The sequence below is a fragment of the Amblyraja radiata genome, chromosome 40 (assembly GCF_010909765.2).
Source record: "Amblyraja radiata isolate CabotCenter1 chromosome 40, sAmbRad1.1.pri, whole genome shotgun sequence".
In the NCBI taxonomy this organism is placed as follows: Eukaryota; Metazoa; Chordata; class Chondrichthyes; order Rajiformes; family Rajidae; genus Amblyraja; species Amblyraja radiata.
In genome coordinates, this window is record NC_045995.1 from 15,795,835 (window position 1) to 15,808,203 (window position 12,369).

A 12,369-nucleotide genomic window follows, 5' to 3' on the forward strand; every position below is an offset into this window, starting at 1 on the left:
GGACTCTGGTTATTTTGGGGGCATTTATATTATAGACTTCCTTGGTAGTTCCCCTCTGCGATTGTCCTTGAAAAAAAACCTCATAGATGTGACATATTGTGATAAAAAAAAAAAGTATGTCAAATAATTTTACGGTGTCTGAGTTTCCGACACCGTAGTGAGTGGCCCACTCGTCTGTGGGGTACGACATCGATATCGCTTCCGGCGTAGATGTTATGAGGTTAGCCCCGCTGCCTTTATTACCCAAAACCTAGGGGGTCGGTACCGTTTCCAAATCAGTTCTATTTCACCCAGTTGCAGTATATATATATATATGTTTCATTCCGACTTATCAAATCTAATCATGTATTCAGTTACATATATTCCTCACTCTTTATCTCTTAACTATTTGTAATTGGTTTTAGTATTGTTAAAAGTGAGCTGTTCGCTGAAAGGGTTAACCGGAGTCAGGCTCCTGGAATTATGCCAGGTGCCTGAGTCTCCTCCCCTCCCCACTCGAGCTGCGGAACATATGTGATTACTGTTGTCTGCGTTATAAAGCAGGCAACACATTTTTATCAGTTTCAATTGCTATTTCTATATTAGTATTGTTAATTATTAATTATTATTAATTCTCAATATTTTGTAAAACTATATAAGCCATGTGATGTTTTTCGCTCTCAGCTCAGCAGATCGTCACTCCCATGTTATCAGTCTTTCCTCGTTTAAGCACAGAGTGTCCTTGAGTTAGATTCCGCAATGTTCAAGGGGAGATAATAATGTCGAGACACGTCTCGTGGAAAATCTGTTGCGTGTAATAATTTTTAAAGATTGGTGTTGTTCACTTATTTCACTTTTCTTGTGATATTCTTGTTGGGGGGATAAGCAAATTAATTTGTTCATGACGTCTTGGTGATCAATCTTCAATTGTTGCTGCCTTGGCCACGATTTCTTGAGCGTATTTAAGAGATTCTACCGAGTTAATGAATGTTTTTGACATTCCCATGAAAGTAATACGCATCCTGGCCGGATAATACACTCCACATATGACACCCTTGGCACCGTAAAGAGCTTCTCTGGTCTGTGAGAACTTTCTTCTCTTTTGCACAATCTCGTAAGGGTAGTCCCGTAGGAGTTTAATAGAATAATTTCTGTACATCATCTTCTCTCCGTATTTGATTTTTTTCATCAGCGCTTCCACTGTTGGGATATCCCGAAGTTTAACTATGATCTGTCGTGGGTAGGCATGTTCTCCTTGAGATCTTGGTTTAAATCTGGGTAGTCGATGTGCTACTTCAATTACAGGTGCCTCAGGTAGATTGAGTACGTGTTTGATTAGATTGGCAGTGAACTCACTAGCATTGTCCCCCTCAGCTCCCTCTTTTACTCCACGTATTCGTATATTTTGACGTCTTGAGCGAGCTTCTAGGTCAACATATTTATCAGAAACTTTTGTAAGTTGGCTCTTGAGGCTGTCTATTTCTAACTTCATCGTCTGCATCTCTCCGGTCATCTCTTCCACAACAGCTTCCATATCTTTCACTGCAGTTACATTTGCAGAAACAGTTTCATGCACAGCCTCAAACATCTTTGTGGTCTCTTCTGCCACCTTATTAATTTTCCCCGTTAATTCTTCTTGCACATCATCAACTCTTTTTTGCAGAGCACCAATGCCCGCAAGTATTTTTTCATTACCGGCATTAATGGATTGCATGTTTTCCATCAAATTTAAGTTTCCAGCTTAACAGTAGGTCAGGTGTTTTGCCATACTACCCTGACCCTCTGGAAAGAGCATGCGAAAATGATAGCCGACGTCAGGGATATCAAATTCATTTTTAGATATTTTGGCTTTTTTAAAAGCGATGCTCAATGTACCCTCCAATAATGGTGGCCACTTTGAGTTAATGCAATTTAGGGGAAGCGTGATGAAATCCAACGCCTCATGACTACCTGTCTTGGAGATTTTTTGAAAAGAACAGGTAGTAAGCTGGCCATCAGTTGAGACTGAAAAGCCATCTCGCTAGTGGTGGAGCCACATAGCGGCCACACCCAGCAGCTCTTCCTGATCCTGTACCTCAAGCATACTCCCGATGTTGTTCAGCCAGTGACCCCTCTTCATGACCAGCCCAGCCACTGGTCACCCAAAAGCTAACCACACTAAGGAGGAAGCGATGGGCAGTGCCTAGGCACTGTGGAGGGTATGCTGGAACCCTCCAGCGAGACTGCCCCTCATGTAGCGTGTCTCGCAGGAGCTCCTGCTCCAGGAGCCGCTCCAGCGGCTCAGGCGGCTGTCTCTCTCCCATGCGGGTGGAGAGACGTCGCCTCCGACAAGTCGGAAGCCACCGCCCGGATGCCTCTTCGGATGGCTGAACATCCAGCCCGCAGCTCAGGCACTAGCGGGACTGGGCTCGGCGTGGTGATGGGGATAGCGGTGCGCCCGTTAATTGTTCCTACCGCCTTTTTCTAGAGCTTTTGTGCCTTGTAGAAGCGAGAGCGCCCCTCAAGCAACGCGTCTCTCAGGCACCTGCCCCGTGCGGGTGGAGAGACGTCCCATCCCAAATCGGGAACACCTGCCGGATGCCTCTTCGGGTGGCTATGCATCCAGCCCGCTGCTCAGGTACTAGCGGGCTGGGCTCGGCACGGTGTCGGGGAATAGCGGAACACCGGGTCGCTCCTACCGCCTGTTGCTGCCCCCTTCCCCGACTGAAAACGTTCCTCCTCGAATGGGGGACAGTTTTGTTCCAGAGCCTTTTTCTCTGCCTGTAAAACACAAGCAGAAAAAGGCTCCCCTGTAAAAGAAACCCGACCTCAGTGTACGCACCTGACGGTCCGTTTCATTCTGTAGCGGGAGCGCCTAATTCCCGCTGCAGCCGCTGTTGCACTGCTGGCGTAATGCCGCGCCTGCGCACTGAGCGGGTTCTTCACGTAGTCACTCATGTGACTCCGAAGTAAAATCATGGCTCATCTATCTTTCCTTCCCGACACCATTCTCCTACTTTCTCCCATAACCTTTGACACCCTTCCTAATCAAGAACATGTCAATCTCTGCTTTAAGTATACCCAATGGCATGGCCTCGACAGCCACCTGTGGCAATGAATTCCACAGATTCACCCCTCTCTGACAGAAGAAATTCATCCTTATCTTTCTATAGGTATGTCCTTTTATTCCGAGGCTGTACCCTGTGGTCCGAGACGCTCCCACTAGTGGAAACATCCTCTCCACATCCACCCCATCCAGGCCCATCATTATTCTGTAAGTTTCAATGAGGTCCTCTCTTGTCCTTCCAAACTCCAGTGAATGCAGGTCTTGAGTGGTCAAACGCTCATACGTTAACCCAATCATCCCCGGGATCATTGTCGTAAACCACCTCTGGATGTCGGCACAGTCAGCCCCCACCTCAGATGCAGGCCCAAAACTGCTCACAATACTCCAAATGCAGTCTGGCCAGTGCCTTCTAAAGCCACAGCATTACATCCCTGTTTTTATATTCTAATTCTCTCGAAATAAATACTTTTAGATCACTTGACAGGCTTTGTTTTCTCCCCCTCCCCCCTCTAGACAAGCCTGTTGGACACCTGCTTCACACTTATGTTCTGCATCCACAATCAGCAATTCTGAAAAACTGCAACACTTCCCGCCAATTTTTAAAACCTTTTTCTTGTTAAAAGGCAGACTTACTTCCAGCAAGATGTCTCTTCTCCCTCTGGCTTCAGTTTTTGCATTAGAAATAATCCCAATGATCCTCTTCTTCCATTGTGTTTGATACAATACAATACAATACAATACAATACAATTTATTGTCATTTGAGCCCCAGTGAGACTCAAACGAAATTTTGTTTCCACAGCCATATAAACAAAAACAATGTCCTACAGACATACACACAATTAAGTTCACACAAACATCCATCACAGTGAACCCACTGTGATGGAAGGCAAAAGTATTTTCTCTCCCCTGCTCTCCATGTCTCTCCCGATGTCCAAGCCCCAGGCGGGTGATGATAAGTCCCACGGCCATTTTAGGCCGTGCCGGGCGATTTACGGCCCCGCTCCCGGTCTAGAAGTCTCGAAGTTGGAGCCCCCGGCGGGCGCTGTAATGTCCCACGGCCACGAAGCCATGCCGGGTGATGTACTTCCCCGCTCCGGGTCGTTCCAAACCCCGCGACACGGGCTGGAGAGGTCGCGTTGCGGGAGCTCCGGGAAGCGGTCTCTCTCTCCCCCCGGACCCGCGAGCTCCCGATGTCTCAGTCCACCGGACCTGCGGCTGCGTTGCTGGAGCCTCCGAGCCCCAGGAGTCGAGTCGCAGCAGCGAGTCACCACCGCTCCCCACGTTCCGAGGCCGGCCAGCCCCACGATGGTGAGTAGTCCGCAGCGCAGTCTCCCGAGCCCCCGGGTCGTTCAGGTTGAAGGCCGCTCCACGGTGCTAGGCCCCAACGACAACGGAGACCCGACAGGGAAAAGGTCGGGTCTCCCGGACAGGGAAGAGATTTTAAACGGTTTCCCCCTCCCCCCCCCGCCCCCCACATATACACATTTAAAAACCAGTATTTAAAAAACACCAAACACTACATTTAACTAGACAAAAAATAAAAAAAGACAGACAGGCTGTAGGAGCCGCTGCAACGAGTCGCGCCGCCACCAGGAATACTCCCATACTCCCACACTCTGGCCAGGGACCCATCCACATCTGTGCTTTCTGCGGATTCACTCTCATGAAGTAATCTTGCATCTCCCAAAGTAACTGTTGGTGCAAGTGCATCCAACACTAGATGGATTAGTTCAAATTACTCAGCATCATATCTGGGTAGGTACACATAAATGCTGGAGAAACTCAGCGGGTGCAGCAGCATCACTGGAGCGAAGGAGATAGGCAATGTTACCGGCCGAAACCCTTCTTCAGACTGATAGGGGTGTGCGAGGAGGCGGGGAGATGATAGGAAAAAGGAGGAGGAGCCCGAGGGCTGAGGTAGGAAGGGGAGGAGACAGCAAGGGTTAACAGAATTGTGAGACGCCAATGTTCATGCCACCAGGATGCAGACTCCCCAAGCGGAATATGAGGTGCTGTTCTTCCAATTTCCGGTGTTGCTCACTCTGGCCATGGAGGAGGCCCAGGACGGAGAGGTCGGATATGGAATGGGAGGGGGAGTTGAAGTGCTGAGCCTCCGGGAGGTCAGGTCGGTTAGTGCGGACCATGCGGAGGTGTTCGGCGAAACGATCGCCAAGCCTACGCTTGGTCTCACCGATATACATCAGCTGACATTTAGAGCAGCGGATGCAATTGATTAGGTTGGAGGAAGGGGTGGAGAGGGAGGGAAGGGAAGAATTGACAAGGGAATTGTGGAGGGAGCGGTCTTTGCGGAAGGCAGACGGGTGGAGATGGGAAGATGTGGCGAGTGGTGGGGTCACGTTGGAGGTGGCAAAACTGATGGAGGACTATTTGTTGTATGTGCCGGCTAGTGGGGAGAAAGGTGAGGACCAGGGGGATTCTGCCCTTGTGACGAGTGGGGGGATGGGGGGAGAGAGCAGTATTACGGGGTATGGAGACCCTGTTGCGAGCCTCATCTATAGTAGGGGAGGGGAACCCCCGTTCCCTGAAGAATGGGGGCATTTGCGATGCCATGGTGTGGAACACCTCATCCTGGGAGCAGATGAGGCGTAGACGGAGGAATTGGGAATAGGCGATGGAGTCCTTACAGTGGGTTTATAGTGGATGTCGGTCAGAAGTCTATCACCTGCGATGGAGATAGTGAGGTCAAGGAATGGTAGGGAAGTGTCGGAAATGGTCCAGGTGTATTTGAGTGCCGGGTGGAAGTTAGTGGTGAAGTGGATGAAGTCAGTCAATTGTGTGGGTGCAGGAGCTGGCACCAAAGCAATCGTCGATGTAGCGGAGGTAGAGGTCGGGGGTGGGGCCATGGTACGCCTCGAACAAGGATTGTTCGACGCACCCAACAAAGAGGCAAGCGTAGCTGGGGCCCATGCGCGTGCCCATAGCTACGCCTTGTATTTGGAAGAAATGGGAGAAGTCAAACGAGAAGTTATTGAGGGTAAGGACCAGTGGTCGGGTATAGGTTGCTCCTCTGGTCGAGGATGAACCGGAGGGCTTTGAGACCATCCTGGTGGGGGATGGAGGTGTAGAGTGACTGGACGTCCATGGTGAAGATGAGAGGATGTGGGCCCAGAGAATGGAATGCGCAGAGACGACGGAGAGTGTCTGAGGTGTCTTGAACATAGGTAGGGAGGGATTTGACCAAGGGGGATAGGATGGAGGTATGTGGAAATAAGTTTGGTAGGGCACAAACAGGCAGAGACAATGGGCCTGCCAGGACAGTCAGGTTTGTGGATTTTGGGGAGAAGGTAAAATTGGGCAGTGCGGGGCTGGGGAACGATGAGGTTGGAGGCTCGGGGGGGGGGCAGGGCGTCGGAGTTGATGAAGTCGGTGATGGTGCTAGAGATAGTGGCCTGGTGCTCGTCAGTGGGGTCATGGTCCAGGGGTAAGTAGGAGGAGGTGTCCGAGAGTTGGCGCGTGGCCTCGGCTTTGTAGAGATCGACGCGCCAGACTGCCACGGCACCTCCCTTGTCGGCAGGTTTGATAACCCAGTCTGGGTTGTTGCGGAGTGAGTCGATGGCAGTCCGTTCGGGGGGAGAGTACGTTGCGGTTGTGATATTCGTCGGGCCCAGTGCAGCGGGAATGTCGGATGGGCCCGGTGCGGCGATGAGGTTAGGCGGTCCCGGGGGAGGTGAGGTTCGGCGGTCGCGTTATGGTGGCGATAGTCGGAGGAATCGGCGAGGGGGAGAAAGTCCGAGTTACCATTGAAGTGGCGAGGCTGGGCGTCATCGGTGGGCAGGTGAAGGTCGGTGGCAACATCGACGTGGAGGTCGGCGACGGCGGTGTCCTGGTGAGTACTGGAGGCGCTCCTCTTGGCCAAGATGGCGTCGCTGGACTCAGGCAGGTGTCGCAGGCCAGAGTTGGGGCCGGAGCCAGCGGGTGGTCGAGTCGTGGAGTGTCGGCGGCGGGAGCAGCCTGGAGGCGGGCTAATTTCAGGTCCTTTGTGCAGTTAAGGTGGGCTAGGAATCGTTGATTGAAGAGGTGGATCTTCCGGCGGATGAAGTATAGTTGGGGTCCGTTGCAGGTCTGGGTGAGTGAGGCCCGAAGTTTCGGGAGAGTCAATGCGAGGTCCTGCTGGTGCCGGCGCATCGCGGCCAGGGTAGATCTCAGTGCCCGGTTAGAGAATTGTTGTGTATGCCGGTAGATATCCAGTCGGTACCGATAGTCTGGCTTGGGTCCGTACTGGGAGGTTGGGAACTATCATATCTGGTAAATTGCTTATGACAATTGTGATTGAATTGATGTTGGAGAAATTAGTTAATTCATGTTACTGTCATAATTAATCCTCCCAATCGGAACAGAAACTCAACCACAAGTGATCATCATTTTAATACACCTTTGGTTTTGTATATTAACTCCTGAATGTTCCTGATCCTATACCCACCTTTCTCAGCTGTGGTATTTTCACAATTGTTTATTGATTCTTACAAATCATTTCTCCATGCTATTTGCTTTTAAGAACAAAGTCTTCCCTGGGTGCCACGCTTTACCTACTTACTTGTGCAGTAGAGCGTACTCCGAAAGGCATCATTGCTGTAGAGATGAGTTTTTAAGTGGAGATGGCCTCTTGGCTCCCATCATCGTCTCACAAAAGGCAGAGCACCTGCCTCATAGTACATGTGATAATGTCCTGTTGACTTCTTGTCCTGCAAGTCAGTTATAAAAGCTAGTCCTAGCACAATGGAGGTGTGGGGAAAGAATATCTAGCTTGTTTCAGTGGAATGCAAAACAGGGGGGCTGCTTTGAATAATGATCTCAACTATGGGAATGCTGTTGGAGATGCATTAATTGATGCAAATGGATGTAATCCTATCAAGCTCCTGCCTTGCATCTGGTTGCAAACTTCGGGACATGAGTAGATGGGTTACTACAATCCCTGACCAGCTCTTGTAGCCACAGTCATTGTGTTTGATCTTGTATTGTATTGTATTGTATATCTTTATTGTTATTTTCCTGAGTACTCACATACCCAGAGGAAACAAAAAAACGTTACTCAAACCAGTGTCCATTCAGTGTGCAGTAAAAAATAAATAGAAATAAAAATACATATATCATGAACAAGTTTAACACTACTCTCAACTAAACATCAACAGGCGTTCCGATCGGCAGCGGCACGACAGTGGCTCTGTCCAGGTTGGTGGTTGGTGCGCGATACTTTGGCATGGGGCAAAGTCCGTTTAACAGTCTTATAGCCTGCGGGAAGAAGCTGAGGAGCATCCTGCTGGTTTTGCAGCTAATGCTCCTGTACCTCTTCCCAGATGGCAGGATGGAGAATATGTGATGCGATGGGTGGTAGGGGTCTTTGATGATGGAGATGGCTCTGTTGATACATCTCTTCCTGTATATGTCCAGCAAGAAAGGGAGTGGAGCACCAATAATCCTGCTGGCGGTCTTCACAATCCTGTCAAGTTGGTGCCGTTCGTACGCCTTGCAGCTCCCGAACCAGGAAGTGATGCCGTTGGTTAATGTGTTCTCGATTGTCCCCCTATAAAAAGTTCGTAGGTGTGTAGTGGGGAGACCTGCTTTACGTAGTCTTCGGAGAGGGTGTAGTCGCTGCTGGGCTCTCTTGACCAGAGCTGTGGTGTTGGTTGTGGACATCAGGTCATCTGACAGGTGGAGTCCTAGGAACTTCACGCTGCTGACCCTTTCCACATCAGCTCCATCGATGTGCAGAGGTGTATGGTGTTGTTTTCCCGCCCTCCTGAAGTCAACCACCATCTCCTTAGTTTTTCCGACGTTGAGAATGAGGTTGTGGGATTTGGGATCTACTTGAGTTCTGGCCAGTGACCACCCCAGAATATTGGTGTGACTTGACAATGCTAATGCGATTGAACATCAGCTGCATGCGGTTTGTTTCGCCATTTTTGGAGCTGATCTTTGATTCTTCTGTGTATGAATGTTATTTGCCACTGTTTAGTCTACGCTGAATGTCATCCAGATTCAGCTGAATGCTGGACATGAACTATTTAATTTTCTAAAGATTATAGAGTGATACAGTGTGGAAACAGGCCCTTCTGCCCAACTTGCTCACACCAGCCAACATGTCCCAGCATTAGTCCCACCTGCCTGTGTTTGGTCCATATCCCTCCAAACCAGACCTATCCGTGTACCTGTCTAATTGTTTCTTAAATGTTGGGAAAGTCCCAGTCTCAACTACCCCTTCTGGCAGCTCGTTCCATACACCCCTCACCCTTTGTGTGATAAAGTTACTCCTGTAGCGGCACCAAACGTGGTGAATAAGGCCAGACATCAGGCAGGTTCAAACAGTCGTTTATTCAGGTTCTGCACGTTAGGTTGGTGCGCTAACTATATTATCATTGCTGCTGTAGCTGAGCGAGGCTGTTCTCTCGGGCTCAGCTACCTGTTGGTCTACCTAAGGTCTCGAGGTGAGATAACCTTAAGTAGCAGGACACTCCCTCTAGCCCATGACATCACGTGCCAGCCCTTGTACCTACTGACGAGGGTTCGACCATAAGTGACCTGTGTATTAGCTAACGCCACAGGATCCCCCCCCAGAACCGGAGGAAGGAATAGAATGGTCGACATTCCAGTGAATAGAAGCCCATTATCTCCCTCCTTCTGCATTGCATTTCACTCATTTTCACTCATTATCTGACAGCTTTGTCTCTTTTTTATTTCCAGTGTTTATCCTCCCATCTGCCAATAAAACCTTCTTGCCTGTATCTACCTCTAACTTGCTAGGCTTTGTCTCCTCCCACTTCGTTGGTGGGAAAGGTGCTGGAGTCAATTATTAAAGAGGTAATAATGGGGCATTTGGATAGCAGTAAAAGGATTAGTCCGTCAACATGGATTTATGAAAGGGAAATCATGCTTCTGAATTTTTTGGAGGATGTGACAAATGGATGAAGGGGTGCCAGTGGATGTAGTGTATCTAGACTTTCAGAAAGCCTTTGATAAGGTCCCGCAAGGGAGACTGGTTACTAAAATTAGAGCACATGGTGTTGGGGGTAGGATGTTGACATGGATAGAAAATTGGCTGGCAGACCGGAAGCAAAGAGTAGGAGTGAACGGGTCCTTTTCAGAATGGCAGGCAGTGGCGAGTAGAGTGCCACAAGTGTTTACCATATATATTAATGATTTGGAAGAGGAAATTAGGAGCAACACTAGCAAGTTTGCAGATGACACAGAGCTGGGTGGCAGTGTGAACTGTGAAGAGGATGTTAGGAGGTTGCAGGGTGTCCTGGACGTGTTGAGTGAGTGGGCAGATGCGTGGCAGATGCAGTATAATATAGATAAATGTGAGGTTATTTACTTTGGCGGCAAAAACAAGGGGGCAGATTATTATCTCAATGGGGTTAGATTAGGTAAGGGGGAGGTGCAGCGAGACCTGGGCGTCCTTGTACACCGGTCAATGAAAGTTGGCTGACAGGTACAGCAGGCAGTGAAGAAAGCTAATGGAATGTTGGCCTTCATAACAAGAGGATTTCAGTATTGGAGTAAAGAGGTTCTTCTGCAGTTGTATAGGGCTCTGGTAAGACCATACCTTGAATATTATGTACAGTTTTGGTCTCCTAATTTGAGGAAGGACATCCTTGTTATTGAGGCAGTGCAGCGTAGGTTCACGAGATTGATCCCTGGGATGGCGGGACTGTCAAATGAGGAAAGATTGAAAAGACTAGGCTTGTATTCACTGGAGTTTAGAAGAATGAGAGGGGATCTTAAAGAAACATATAAAATTATAAAAGGACTGGACAAGCTAGATGCAGGGAAAATGTTCCCAATGTTGGGCGAGTCCAGAACCAGGGGCCACAGTCTTAGAATAAAGGGGAGGTCATTTAAGACTGAGGTGAGAAAAAACTTTTTCACCCAGAGAGTTGTGAATTTATGGAAGTCCCTGTTTCTATAAGTTCCCCCTCATCCTTCTAAACTCCAGTGAATACAAGCTGAACTCCAATGAATACAAGATGCAAGATTTCATTGTCTTCGCCTATTGAACAAATTAAACATAGCAAGTATGTGCAATATGAATTAGATAGCTGCTACCTAAAGATGCCAGTAAAATACAAATCAAGTCACATTCTTTCTGAATGGGGATTATGCATTACATATTAAAACAAGTAAAGCTTACAGTTTGAAGAAAGATGCATGCAGTGATTTGTTCTTACCCAGTGACATTGTTCTCCAGCATTTTTTAGTAGAAGCTTCTTTAAGAGAATATTTCGGAGCAGACAGGTTTTCACGTTGGTTCCTTGTCGTTTTCTTCAATTTAAAACCTTTCCTTATGTCGGACAGAAGAAATTATTTTTCACACAAAGCGTCCTGTACAGTATTGCCATATCCCTGATCCTCGATTAGCAAGTGTACAGAAATAGTCTGCAGAGCCCGTATGCAAGAGGCGCCATATTTTAGTGCCATTTTAAAAGTCCACGCTCTCGTTCTTATGACACATCCCGACATATCCTAGGCTGCTGTGGGCCTCCGGCCATCTCCTTCCTTGGACGGGGCCCGTTCCTTCTCTCCAGGGATGCTGCCTGCGTGTGCTGCTTTTACTGTGGATCATGCATGGTATTGAAGACGCACTGAGCTGTCATGTCATCATTTTTGGACATACCTGAAGCTGCCCTTTTGCACTCCTCATTGAACCAGTCTTGATCCGCTGGCTTGACTGAAAAGAAGAGAAGAATGAGGAATCTGCTAAGTCATGACATTGTAGAATGTGGTGGGTTGTATTTCTGCTGATGCCCCACAGTAATTGTTGGAGTTATGAGTGTTTAATTGTCGTATGTACCGGTAACAGAATGATTAAATTCTTGCAGCTAGCAGCTTAACAGGCTTGACTCACACACACAGATAAAACATGAATTTAAAAATGGTATACATTTATAACCATAATACTAGGTAGCCATAATAATGCAAAAGCGGGAGTCCTGCGCTCGGTCTCGCTGATATATAAGAGTCCACACCTGGATGAAAATGTGAATGTGCTCATGTATGAATGGCCCCCTTCACTTTCACTAGAAACTCAGCGGGAGAGGCAGGCAGCATCTATGGAGCGAAGGAATAGGTGACGTACCGGGTCGAGACCCTTCTTAGAAACATAGAAAATAGGTGCATCTAGCCTGTCCAACCCCTTAAGAATTTTGTAAGTTGCTATAAGATCCCCCCTTAAACTTCTAAATTCTAGCGAGTACAAGCCGAGTCTATCCTTTCTTTCTTCATATGAAAGTCCTGCCATTCTAGGAATCAGTCTGGTGAACCTTCACTGTACTCTCTCTATGGCAAGAATGTCTTTCTTCAGATTAGGAGACCAAAACTGTACGCAATA